Genomic DNA, 12,257 nt, shown 5'->3' with positions numbered 1-12,257 from the left:
TGACTCGGATGACAAGAGAGAGATGAGAGGTAGAGAGGTCCCACTGGGTGTGCCAATTTGTTCACACCAGGTTTCCAGAGAAACGTGTTTCGTGGAGTTGAACTTGAGTTGGTGTTGGAGTTGATTTGATGCGATGTGGTTCGATCTCTAATATTTGATCCTCTGATTCTCTCTAAGTTGGGTGAATATGCTTGACTTGGAGAAGGAAATCACCGAACGTTGTTGAAGTAGAAGTCTTGGAAGCTTGGAGTAGAAGTCTTGGAAGAGTATTTGAGTCTTCAAAGGTCTTCTACCTTATAAGAGTGCAGCTTCAGGAGTCTTGAAAGCTTGAAGTAGAAGTCTTGGAAGAGTATTTGTGTCTTCAAAGGTCTTCTGCCTTATAGGAGTGCAGCTTCAGGAGTCTTGGGAGTCCTCTGCTTGTTAGTGCATTCTCTTTGGGTCTTTTGAGTGTAGAAAATGTCGCTCCTTACAAATGAAGAGAACTTCTCTATTTATAGAGTTCTCAGGTGGGCTTCGTGGGCTTGGTTGGTCCATGGGCCTGACCCTTGGGTTCAATTAGTTGGTTTTGAGCCTGATCTGGAATTTGGGTCCAATTCAACTTTTTTTATAGTTTGGACTTTAAGCTCAAATAGTAATATCAAATTGGACCAAATTAATCTCATCTGATTCATCCACGTGACATCATCGAAACTTGTCTTCAATTCAATTCGGGACATGTGTCAACTTCTAATTGGACCCGAAGTCAATGATTTAGAAATTCGTCGTTAATTTAGCAAACAACGTGGTGACTTGTGATTAGTCCAAAATTTCTCATTCAACACCCCTAATGGCTAATTCTAAATTGGTCGAGAAAATTGCATATACATGATACAACTTTTGCTATTGACAATTGACACACAACAATTACGGATCATGCATCAATTTTCAGTTACTTTGACTTAAATATGAATATTGTTAAATGAACATACAAGATATATTTAAATAATTAAGATGAATTAATAATATTTAAATATGATTTAAATATTTGAAGATGGAATTGTGTTAAAAATTAATTTAATATTTGATATTAAATTAATTAGAATTATTTAAATTGTTTAAATAATTATTTATTAATTTTATTAAGAAAATTAATTTTGTAAAATTAATAATATATTAAGTTTTATTAAATAAAATTTATTTTTGAAATCAATTTAAATAAAATTGAAAAAGAAAACAAAAACACAAAAGTTGGAAAAACCCTTTTCCTTTGTCTTCTTCTACTAGGCACAAAAGTTGGAAAAACCGTTTTCCTTTGTCTTCTTCTACTAGCTCACCAACAACCCACATTAACTCTTCATTAACTCCAAGCATGAGCTGCATCTCATGCAGCAAACTTCTTTGCATGAATGCCTGTTATGTATTGAAGAATTTGGAGTGTTTTGAAGTTATTGCAACTGAATAAAATTTTGAGAAAAATTTGAGAGAAGAAGGGTGTTCTTCTACATGGTTGCTGTTGTGAGCTTCTCCAAATTTCCTTAATTTTAGCTTATTTTGAGTCCCACTACTCAATCTTAAGCTCCAAGATGATAGTAGGGAAGATCTTGGGGTGGTCTACAACAAGATCCTATGGAGATTTGCAGCTGAATATAAGCTTAGAGGAAGTTCTTCAAAGGTATGTCATGAAACTCATTTTTTCCTGTAGAAGCATGTTTTCTTTTCTACCAAAATTAATGAATTAGAGTGCTTATGGATTCTAGTTTCTTCCACTGCACAATGGTCTGTAATATATGGATTTAGGAGGGAAACCTTATCCCGGTAACCCTACGGATGTGACCCACTTTGTAGAATAGTTATAAGTGTGTTGTGACTTGCTACAGATGGTATGATCCTGATCATTCATGTGGAGACATGCGAGCAAGAGCGTCATATACAAATGAGTTTGTATAAGACTGGATCACAAAGTTTTATAGTCTTGTTATATAATGCCATTCATGACAGAGACTTCACTTCACTAGGATGACCATAGGTAACATGACCTCAATCCTGAATGAGTTGGGAAAGAGCTGTCCTTTTATTTTCATGGGTGCGAGTGGCTAGATCACCGACTCAAATCTACCACTTTGGAGATTCGTCTAATTTGGGAGCTGAGAACTCAGCTAACAAGATGGTATTCACACTTTCCCCGAAGCAGAGGTAAGTAGATAGATTACTCCCTTAAGGCCTGATTCTGGGGCTTGAATGATGTGGCGTGCCATACCTTCTCATGGCCCGAGAGGTGTCCACACATAGTAGGACTATGTTCTATTGTTCATTAGAGGGATCAGTGGTACTTAAGGAGTTAGATGTAACTACATGGGCAAAACGGTAAATTGGCCCAGCTGTACTTACAAGTATTTGTGAAGGGTTATCTTACTGTTGATTGGTTATATCCGATGGACATAAAAATATATCTGTGGTGAGGCGAGTAGAACTGTCGGTCTTTAGTGGAATACCTGGCAGTTAACGGATGGTGGATCTCGTGGCTAAAGAGTTTAGTCAGCTATTCACGTACCATTGGAGCTTCGAGTCATAGGTTCATAAGGTCCCCTTGGTAACTCAATGGATTCAAGTTGAGAATAAGTTTTTGGGTCAGTTTGAAGTGTTTAAATTGACAAGAGGGAGTTCGATTATATATAATATGATTGAACTGGTTAATTATATATGATATGATTAACATCATGTATGAGATACATTAATTGGAGGAACATGATATAAATATGATTTATATCTAGTGAAGGAGAAAAAGACTATGGTTAATGTATTGCATATGATGTGATTTAAATCATAGGTTAATGAATATAATATGATTATATTTATTATTTAATTTGATAATTATAGGATAATTGTGCTGGATTTTCTCCGTAACCATATGATAATGGGAGGTTGCATTCAGTTTTTGTAACTGAAGGATAAAATTAAAATTGTTTTCATTATGCAAAGAGATGAGACATTCGCTCACGAGTGGTGTATACTGCCTATCACATAGCAAACTGAGAGCCTACACGATATCAAAGTTTCTAAATGATCGTATACTCACGCACCGTTTACTAGACGATCACATAGGATTTTCTAAACGATCATCTAGCTTTTTCCTAAATGATAGCACGCTTGAGCGTTTACTAAACGATCGTATATACAATCGCGACCCTTTTTCTAAACGATCGTGTACCATTACCTAAACGATCAAGCATAATCTATATGATAGATACCTGACTTCTCCCACTTGCTTGGTCGTGGTTTACGATTGTCTTCTTCCAACTCTCTTCTACCAAATCCAACAGAGCCCATACCTCCTAGATTTTTACACCAAGAATACCGAGGGTTCTAAGTGGTGGTGTCTTCCCTGCTGCCGTTTTGTGGGGAGTTCATTCGTGGGTAGAAGATTTGGTGGATGATTTGCTTGGACGATCTTAGTGAGAGCGAGATGAGCCGTCCTTGTTCGAGAGCGAGATTTCTATGAAGAAGAGTTCTTCAACTGGTATGCATTTCGTGCTCTTGTTGTTTAAAGTTTCAAAGCATGCTTGTAATTTGTTATTTATTGCATAACTAGTTTGGTTGATTGTGAATGCAGTAATTCTATCACAATAAGTTTGGAACGATCTTGCTTCCGCTCAGAGGTACTCTTTGATAAGAGTTCCTTCAATTGGTATCAGAGCCAGGTTCTGAATTCCAAATTCATTGATGCAAAGAATAACATTTACTTTCTCGGTGGGTAAAGCATGTCTACATTCTGTTTAAGCGTTAAACGTATTTTTGTAGTGTGGATTAATGAAGTTTTCTGGGATGAAGCCTCTGGTTGTTTAAATTCTTTTACATTTGAAGTTAATTGTAAGGGCCCCTACGTTTTTGGGCATATTAACTTACTATCGAGTCTGTAATTTTAAAGAGTTCAAGTCATTGAGTCGTTTGTGCTGAGGCTTCAAAACAAGGAGTTTTTGTTCTTTAAGGTTGAAGACGACCAAGCATTGTTCAGGTCGTGTAAATGATTGTAGAGAATCTGATAGTCGGGAGCAGGATGACGCGTACACACTAGACGATCGTGTAGCTCAACATGCTTCATCGCTTAGTTCTTGACTACACGATCGCGGAGTAAATCGTTTATTTATCACCTGTTAAGTGGTTGTGCTTCACAGCAACGTCTTCGTCTAAACGATCGTATAGGACTCGCATGTTTTTTCTTGTGCGCTAAACGATCGGGTATCTCATGCTTCATCGCATAGTTATTGGTACTCGATTGTAGCTAAATAATTGTATACCCGACTGCATTTACTAAACGATGGGAGCTTCGCCCGTGCAGTTCAAGACCTGGTTCACTTGTGAACTGATTTACTCGATGGAAAATGTAATAGATAGAATTTTTCTTTCTGATTTTTTGAGGTGGTTCATCCCGGTCCATTAATCTTTGTGAATGTACATAGGATGTATGTTTATTTATATGTCATATGGTATGCCATATAGAAGAAATCCCACCTTAAGTTATGCATTGGTCATGCCTAATCTCTTTATTATAAGTGTTATGATTTAGAGAAGCATGATTTAAATTATATAAAAGTATGCTCATGCATCATATAATATAAGAGTTATATTTATGCCTGCGTAAAGCATAGACATGCATCATCTTTATATTATAAGTGTTATAGTATAAGGGTGTATGGAAGCATGTTTTCTTGGACCGTTACTTGTATATAAAACTTATGTATAGTAATAAACGGACATTGCATGAAGCACGACACATAGGTTACATTTATAAGTGTTATAAATACCTAGTTGTGTGGAAATGTGTATAGTTTTAGTTGTTTCTTTTATAAAGGTTATAAGGAAAATAGAACTAAAATCTATAAGAAAGATATGCATGCGAACTTAGGCTTGAATCATGGTTTTAAAAGTGTTTTAAAACTTGGTTGAGATAGACCTGAGATCATGGTTCTAATAAGATTAGCAACCTAGGCTTTAAGCTTTTAATCAGTTTAATAGGATTAAATTGACTAATAAAAGGTTAAAGTGTAGCAAATCTATCTATAAGGGACCTTTTGTCTAAGGCAGGTTCTGTCTAGGCTGGGGTATTTAAGGTGATGGAAACGAAACACCTCTACCTGGGAACCTACCTGGAAAGGTGAATTAGATAGATTTGATGCGTGCATGCAAATTTTAGGACAGTCCATTAAAGAGTTTAATGTGACTACTTGAACTGGTCTAATTTCAAAGACAAAAGTTATTTTTTGGGCAAATTAAACTGACTTAGATTAAAATCAGTAGCTGAATGGTCTAAGTTAATGAACCCTTAGGTAGAACATTTAGTGGGAGGTACTTGGGGTATCTGATACTTCATTTAAACCTCTTGCATTTCTCTCTTTATTGTCCACACCATGAGATCTATCCTTGGCCTCGAGGAACCTTGAAAATGTCCCCCTAAAGGATGGTGTTGAAGGAACTCTTATTCAAGAGTATCTACGAGCGGAAGCTGATCTTTCCAATTCATTGTGATAGAATTATCGTATATACATTCAAACATACTTTCATAATGCTAAAGAGATCAAGAAATCATACCAGCTGAAGATTTCTTCTTCATAGCGAGTCTGATGCCCAACCGTCTACCTCAAATGACAGAAGGAAACGGAGAAGACAACACCACTCAGAGCCCTCGGTATTCTTGGAGTGAGAATCCAAAGTGTGGGCTTTGTTCGGATTTGGTAAAGGGAAGGAGGAAGAGAGACCGTACACAGCGATCAAGCACCTGGGAGAAGAGGTCATCTATCGCATAGACAAGATGCTTGATCGTTTAGGTGAAGTATACAACAGTGTAGGAAAAGTAAGCCATCGTCTAAACTATCGTATAGGAAAAGGGTGAGCAATCGTCCAAACGATCGCGTAGAAAAAACTAAGCAATCGTCTATGTGATCGTTTAGTAAATATTGGGAGCTAAACGATCACTTAGGAAAAAGGTAAATGATCGTTTAGATATTAGCGCGCGACGGTGTAACCGATATGTGTTCGCTTAGCAATATCGTATATGTAAGCGATCGTGCAGTCACTATCATATAGACACTGATTTTCTAAACGGTGCTTTCCCATTTCCTTTATAACCGTCCAATGAATGTGATCTTATCATATTCATAACATATAAATTAATATCATATATTAATTATAATATTTTCCTCTACTAGATATAAATCATATTTATATCCAATTTCCTCTAAATTAATGTATCTCATACATAAAGTTAGTTATATCATATTTAATTAACTCGTTCAATTATATCATATATAATAGAGCTCCCTCTTGTCAATTTGAATATTTCAAATTGACCCAAAAACTGACTCTCAACTTGTGTCCAAGCTACCAAAGGGAGTTTATAGATCTATGGCTCAAAGCTCCAATGGTACATGAATAGCTGACTAAACTCTTTAGTCACGATATCCACCATCTGTTAACTACAAGGAATTCCACTAAAGACCGACTTTAACTCTTCTTGTCATAGATATATTTCATTGTCCATTGGATATAACTAATCATCAGTACGATGACCCTTCATAGATGCTCGTAATTATAGCAGGCCAATTTACCTTTTTGCCCCTGTAATTACATCTTCCTCCTTAAGTACCACTGATCCCTCTAATGACATACAAGTGGAGTGAAGTCTCAGTCATGAACGGTGTTATATGACAAGACATTAACACTTCGAGGTCAAGTCTTATACAAACTCTTTGTATAGGATGCCCCTGCTTGCATGTCCACTACACGAATGATCAGGATCAGACCATCTGTGACAAGTCACAATATTTGTAACAATTTCACAAAGCGAGCCGCATCCATAGTTTTACAAGGATAAGGTTTCCTTCTTATATCCAAATACTACAGACTTTTTTTAGTTGTCACTTAAGACATGATCCACTTGTATGTCACTACATACATGCTTAAGTTACATAAAGACAACCAAGGATATTAAGTTTATTGGTTTGTGGTAAAATGAAAAATATCTAAATGTGCAAAGTCAAGTAGTGAAATAAATATCATTTATATTATACATCACAAGTGTTCGTACAAAGTTGTTTACAAACTACTGGACACGAGACTTTAGGGCACAAACCCCAACAATCTCCCACTTTTCCTAAAGCGAAGTGGGGAGTTCAAGTAGACAGGCACAAAAAAATAAACTAGGGCATAAAAACCCAGTGCAACAAAATCTCCCACTTGCCCTAGTCCAGTTGCGAGTGGTCCCGCAGACCCGTGCTCTGAAGGTGACCCTGAAACACTGTAGCCGTGAGAGCCTTCGTAAACAAATCAGCAACATTTTGCTCCGAGGCAATTTTCATGACAATGACGTCTCCTCGATGCACTATCATGTGGATTGACTTTAACATGGCAGCAGGTGAGAAAGTCTCCTCATAGTCTCCCTCCACTTGGGTATAACCCTTTGCCACAAGTCGAGCCTTGAAGGTTTACATTGTTCCATCAACACCCCGTTTGTACTTGTAGATCCATTTACAACCTATAGGTCTTACCCCATCAGGCTGATCTACAAGATCCCATACCAAGTTGAAGTACATCGACTCCATCTCGAGATTCATGGCTTTGACCCATTCATCCCAGTCAACATCCTCCATTTCCTTTTTAAAGGACAATGGATCTTCAACGTCGCCATCTGTCACCATAGCTAGGATTTCCGTGAAACCCAGATAGCGATCAGGCGGGTTCGTAACCCTTCCATTACATCGAGGTTTCCTCAACTCTTCAGGTGGATCTGACCTAATAGATGAACTATCATCAACAATTCTGTTGATGAAGTAGGTCCTTCAACAACTCTTGTTGAAGTTTCAGTAGTTTCTTTGGAAAGTTCATTTAACATGACATTACTACGTGGACTGTGCTCCCTGTTATGATCCTCCTCCAGGAAAGAAGCGTTTGTGGAAACAAACACCTTATTGTGGGACGGATCATAAAAGTAACCTCCTTGTTTACATTTGGGGTAGCTCCAAAGAGGCACAACCTCGATTGTGATTCCAACTTCTTGGGATTTGCCTCACGCACATGTGCTGGGCAACCCCATATGCGGAAGTGACGTAAACTAGCTTTACGCCCGTTCCACAGCTCTAGAGGTGTTCTTGCAACACTTTGAGAAGGAACACAGTTGAGAATGTATACTGCAGTCTCCACTGTGAAACCCCAAAACGAGTCTAGTAAGGAAGCATAACTCATCATCGAACGAACCATGTCCAACAAGATTCTATTTCTCCTCTCTGTTACACCATTTCGCTGAGGTATACCCGGTGCCGAGAGTTGGGAAATGATTCCATGTTCTAATAAATAATCCCAGATCAAAGATTCCAAAAACTCTCTACCTCAATCTGTTTGAAGTGTTTTTATTCGTCTATCCAAAGCATTTTCAACTTCGACCTTAAATAATTTGAACTTTTCAAAAGATTCAGGCTTTCGTTGCATCAGATAGACATACCCATATCTCGAGTAAACATCAGTAAAACTGATAAAGTACTCATAGCCTCCCCGAGCTCGCATATTCATAGGACCACAAATATCAGAATGTACTAATTCAAGAGGCTCTTTGGCTCGATAACCTTTTCTAGAAAAAGGTCGTTTAGTCATCTTACCTTCAAGGCAAGATTCGCACACTGATAAAGAATTTTCCTCTAAATCACTTAGAAGGCCATTCTTCACCAATCTCTCAATCCTATTGAGATTGATGTACCCTAATCGAAGGTGCCAAAGTCGGGCATTTTCTTTTGGAGAAACTCGTTGGCGCTTAGATTGAGTTACGATAGATTTAAACATCTCTATGTTATAGAGGGAACTTAAGGCTAAAGGTCTTAGCACATACAAGTTATTTTCCAGTTTAGCTGTAAAAATTTTAACACCATCCTTACGAATAAACACTTTATTCAATTTAAAAGAAATAGTGCCATTCTATTGTAACATACACTTTACAGAAATAAGGTTCCTTTTTAGTTAAGGAACTACAAAGACATCTTTTAATATAAGAAACTTATTTTGTAAAGTAAATTGGATGTCTCCCATTGCCACAACTAAGACGACGTGCTCGGTGCCTACTTGCAACATCATCTCACTAGCCTCCAACTGTCGTCAGGATCTAATCCCCTGAAAAGAAGAACATACATGATTAGTGGTGCCCGAATCTAATATCCAAGCAGAATCATCATTCTCCACTAAACTATATTTACCTTTGTCTACCTTGGCCTTAACCTTGGCAGCCTTCTTTTCCTTCAGATATCAAGGACAATTCCTCTTCCAGTTTCTGTCCTGGTTATAGTGGAAACATTTTCCTTTATCAAACGGCGGTGGACGCTTCTTCTGGGCGACAGGTGGCGGGTTAGCAGGCACATTCACTTTCCCTTTACCACCCTTCTTCTTCTTTCCCTTTCCAGAGTTAGAAGGTGAAGGTGCAGACTTTGTTCTTGAGGTCGAACCTCGATAGAACTTTTTAGAGGACGAGACAACATTTTCCTCACCTCCCTTTTTCTCCTTACTTTTCAGCAAGGATTGGTAAGTCTGCAACTCATTGAGGATAGTGGTAACGGAGTATTCCACTGTTTTAAGAATCATATTGCTAACAAAGTGGAGGAAGCTCTCCGGCAATGAATGTAGGATAATGCTGACCTGATTGCCCTCATAGATTTTAGACCCATTCATCTCCATCACGTTAAAGTGGACCATCATATTCAGCACGTGTTCACGAACAGAGGTGCCTTCCTCCATTTTGAAGCTAAAGATGTGTTTCAGAGCCTCATGCTTGAGCTGTCCAGACGGTTGTTCGAACATTACCTATAGGGACTCCATGATCTCACGAGCTGAGACCTTGGACTCATGTTTCTTGGCCAAGACGTCACTAAGACTGGCCAGAATATAGGCTCAGGCCTTCTCATTTGCCTGTGTCCAATGCTCATACACTGCCCGAAAATTTCGAGTAGCGTCCTCAGGTGGAATAGGAGGACATTCCTCCGTAAGGACAAACTTTAGATCCTCAATGATGAGTATCGTCGTGAGCATATGTTTCCAACTGGAATAATTTTGGCCATTCAGTTTTCGGTGCTAAGTAAATTGATAGTGCCTGATGCCATTAAAAAAAACCGTTGCTGAAAACAAAACGAATAAACTTTTATAAGACTTTGCAAAAACCACATTTTTTAATTAACCAATTAATTTTTAGCAAAACAGATTCCAAGTACCCTAAGTGAAAAGACTTCTATTTTGCAATGATGCCTCAGTTAGGCAGGAAAAACGTCATCGGTGAGGTGATCGGATGTCCCTTCACTGGGATGAGACATTCTCAAACATTAGACAGAACCAACTCTTGGAACTAAACCTAATAGCGACCATTTGTTCAGTATAGAATAGTTAACCCTTAACAATCTTGCGTAAGTGTAACCCCTCGTTTTCGGCCCCAGAGTATCGCCCTAATGCGCTTACCATATGGAAAATACAGATTAGGACAAGAGACTAAGTAACCTTTTCCTCTTACAGGAGGTAAAATAAAGAAACGCGCAAAACAACCATCCTATAGGGGGACACAGCAAGAGTGCCACGAGGAGATGTGCAGAAACTTTATTCAATCCAACGAGGGAGACTGAGGGATATGCTGTCGCACTTCCCGCTCCCACTTACTATGAACACTCTCTCCATCCACCTTGATATTGACCTACCAAAACACCATCCGTTGGGGGGACATGCCAAAGGTGCCTCGAGGCCGAAGGTAGATCTCACGGTGTGGACTGTGAGGGAGAAACGCGAGAGGTGAAAATGAAGCATCAAATGGCCATAGAACCTCCCACTGAATGTTCTACCTAGGGGTTTATTAACCTAGACAATTCGGCTACTGATTATGATCTAATTCATTTATAAAGTTTGCTCAAAAACAACTTTTGTCTTTGAAATTAAAAAAAAAATCCAAGTAGTCACATTAAACTCTTTAATGGGCTGGTCTTAATTTGTATGCATACATCAAATCTATCTAAATTACCTTTCCAGGTAGGTTCCAGGTAGGGGTGTTTCGTTGCCGTCATCTTAAATACCCTAGCCTTGATAGAACCCGCCTTCAACAAAAGGTCTACTATAGATAGACTTGCTACATATTAATCTTTTACTAATTATTTTAGTTCTAATTTCATTTTATAACCATTTATAAAATAAACAACTAAAACAGTCATCCCACATAATGAAGTATTTATAATGCTTATAAATATAACGTTAAAAAAAAAAAAACTAAAGCATACATAAATATAACCCTTATATTTAAAGAGCCCTCAGTATTCTTGGAGTGAGAATCCAAAGTGTGGGCTTTGTTCAAATTTGGTAGAGGTAAGAAGGAAGAGAGACCGTACACAATGATCAAGCAAGTGGAAGAAGAGGTCGTCTATCGCATAGACAAGATGCTTGATCGTTTAGGTGAAGTATATGATCGTGTAGGAAAAGTAAGACCGATAGTTGAACTATTCTTACCATCAATATATTTCTATGTCCATTGGATATAACCAATCATTAGTACGATGACCCTTCACAGATGCTCGTAATTACAGTAGGCCAATTTATCGTTTTGCCCCTGTAATTACATCTTCCTCCTTGAGTACCACTGATCCCTCTAATGAACAATACAACATAGTCCTACTATGTGTGAACACCTCTTGGCCATGAGAAGGTACGTGGCGCCACATCATTTAAGCCCTAGAATCAGCCCTTAAGAGAGCTATCTATCTACTTACTTCTGCCTCGGGGAAGAAGTGAATTCCATCTTGTGTAGCTGAGTTACCAGCTCCCAAATCAGACGAATCCCCAAAATGGTAGGTTTGAGTCGGCGTTTTGGCCACTCGCACCCATGCAAATCAAAGGACCGCCTACAATGGTAGGAGTTTGCAACTCACTCAGGATTGAGGTCATGTTACCCATGGTCATCCTAGTGAAGTGAAGTCTTAGTCATGAACGGTGTTATATGACCAGAAATTAACACTTCGAGGTCAAGTCTTATACAATCACTTTATATAGGACGCCCCTGCTTGTATGTCCACGACACGAATGATCAGGATCAGACCATTTGTGACAAGTCACAATATTTGTAACAATTTCACAAAGCGAGCCGCATCCATAGTGTTACAAGGATAAGGTTTCCTTCTTATATCCATATACTACAGACTTTTTTTAGTTGTCACTTAAGACATGATCCACTTGTATGTCACTACATACATGCTTAAGTTACATAAAGAAAACCAGGGATA

This window comes from Benincasa hispida, chromosome 1 (assembly GCF_027475165.1).
Source record: "Benincasa hispida cultivar pf3 chromosome 1, pf3_genome.v1.1, whole genome shotgun sequence".
Classification (NCBI taxonomy): domain Eukaryota; kingdom Viridiplantae; phylum Streptophyta; class Magnoliopsida; order Cucurbitales; family Cucurbitaceae; genus Benincasa; species Benincasa hispida.
Note: the sequence above shows the minus strand (reverse complement) of the source record.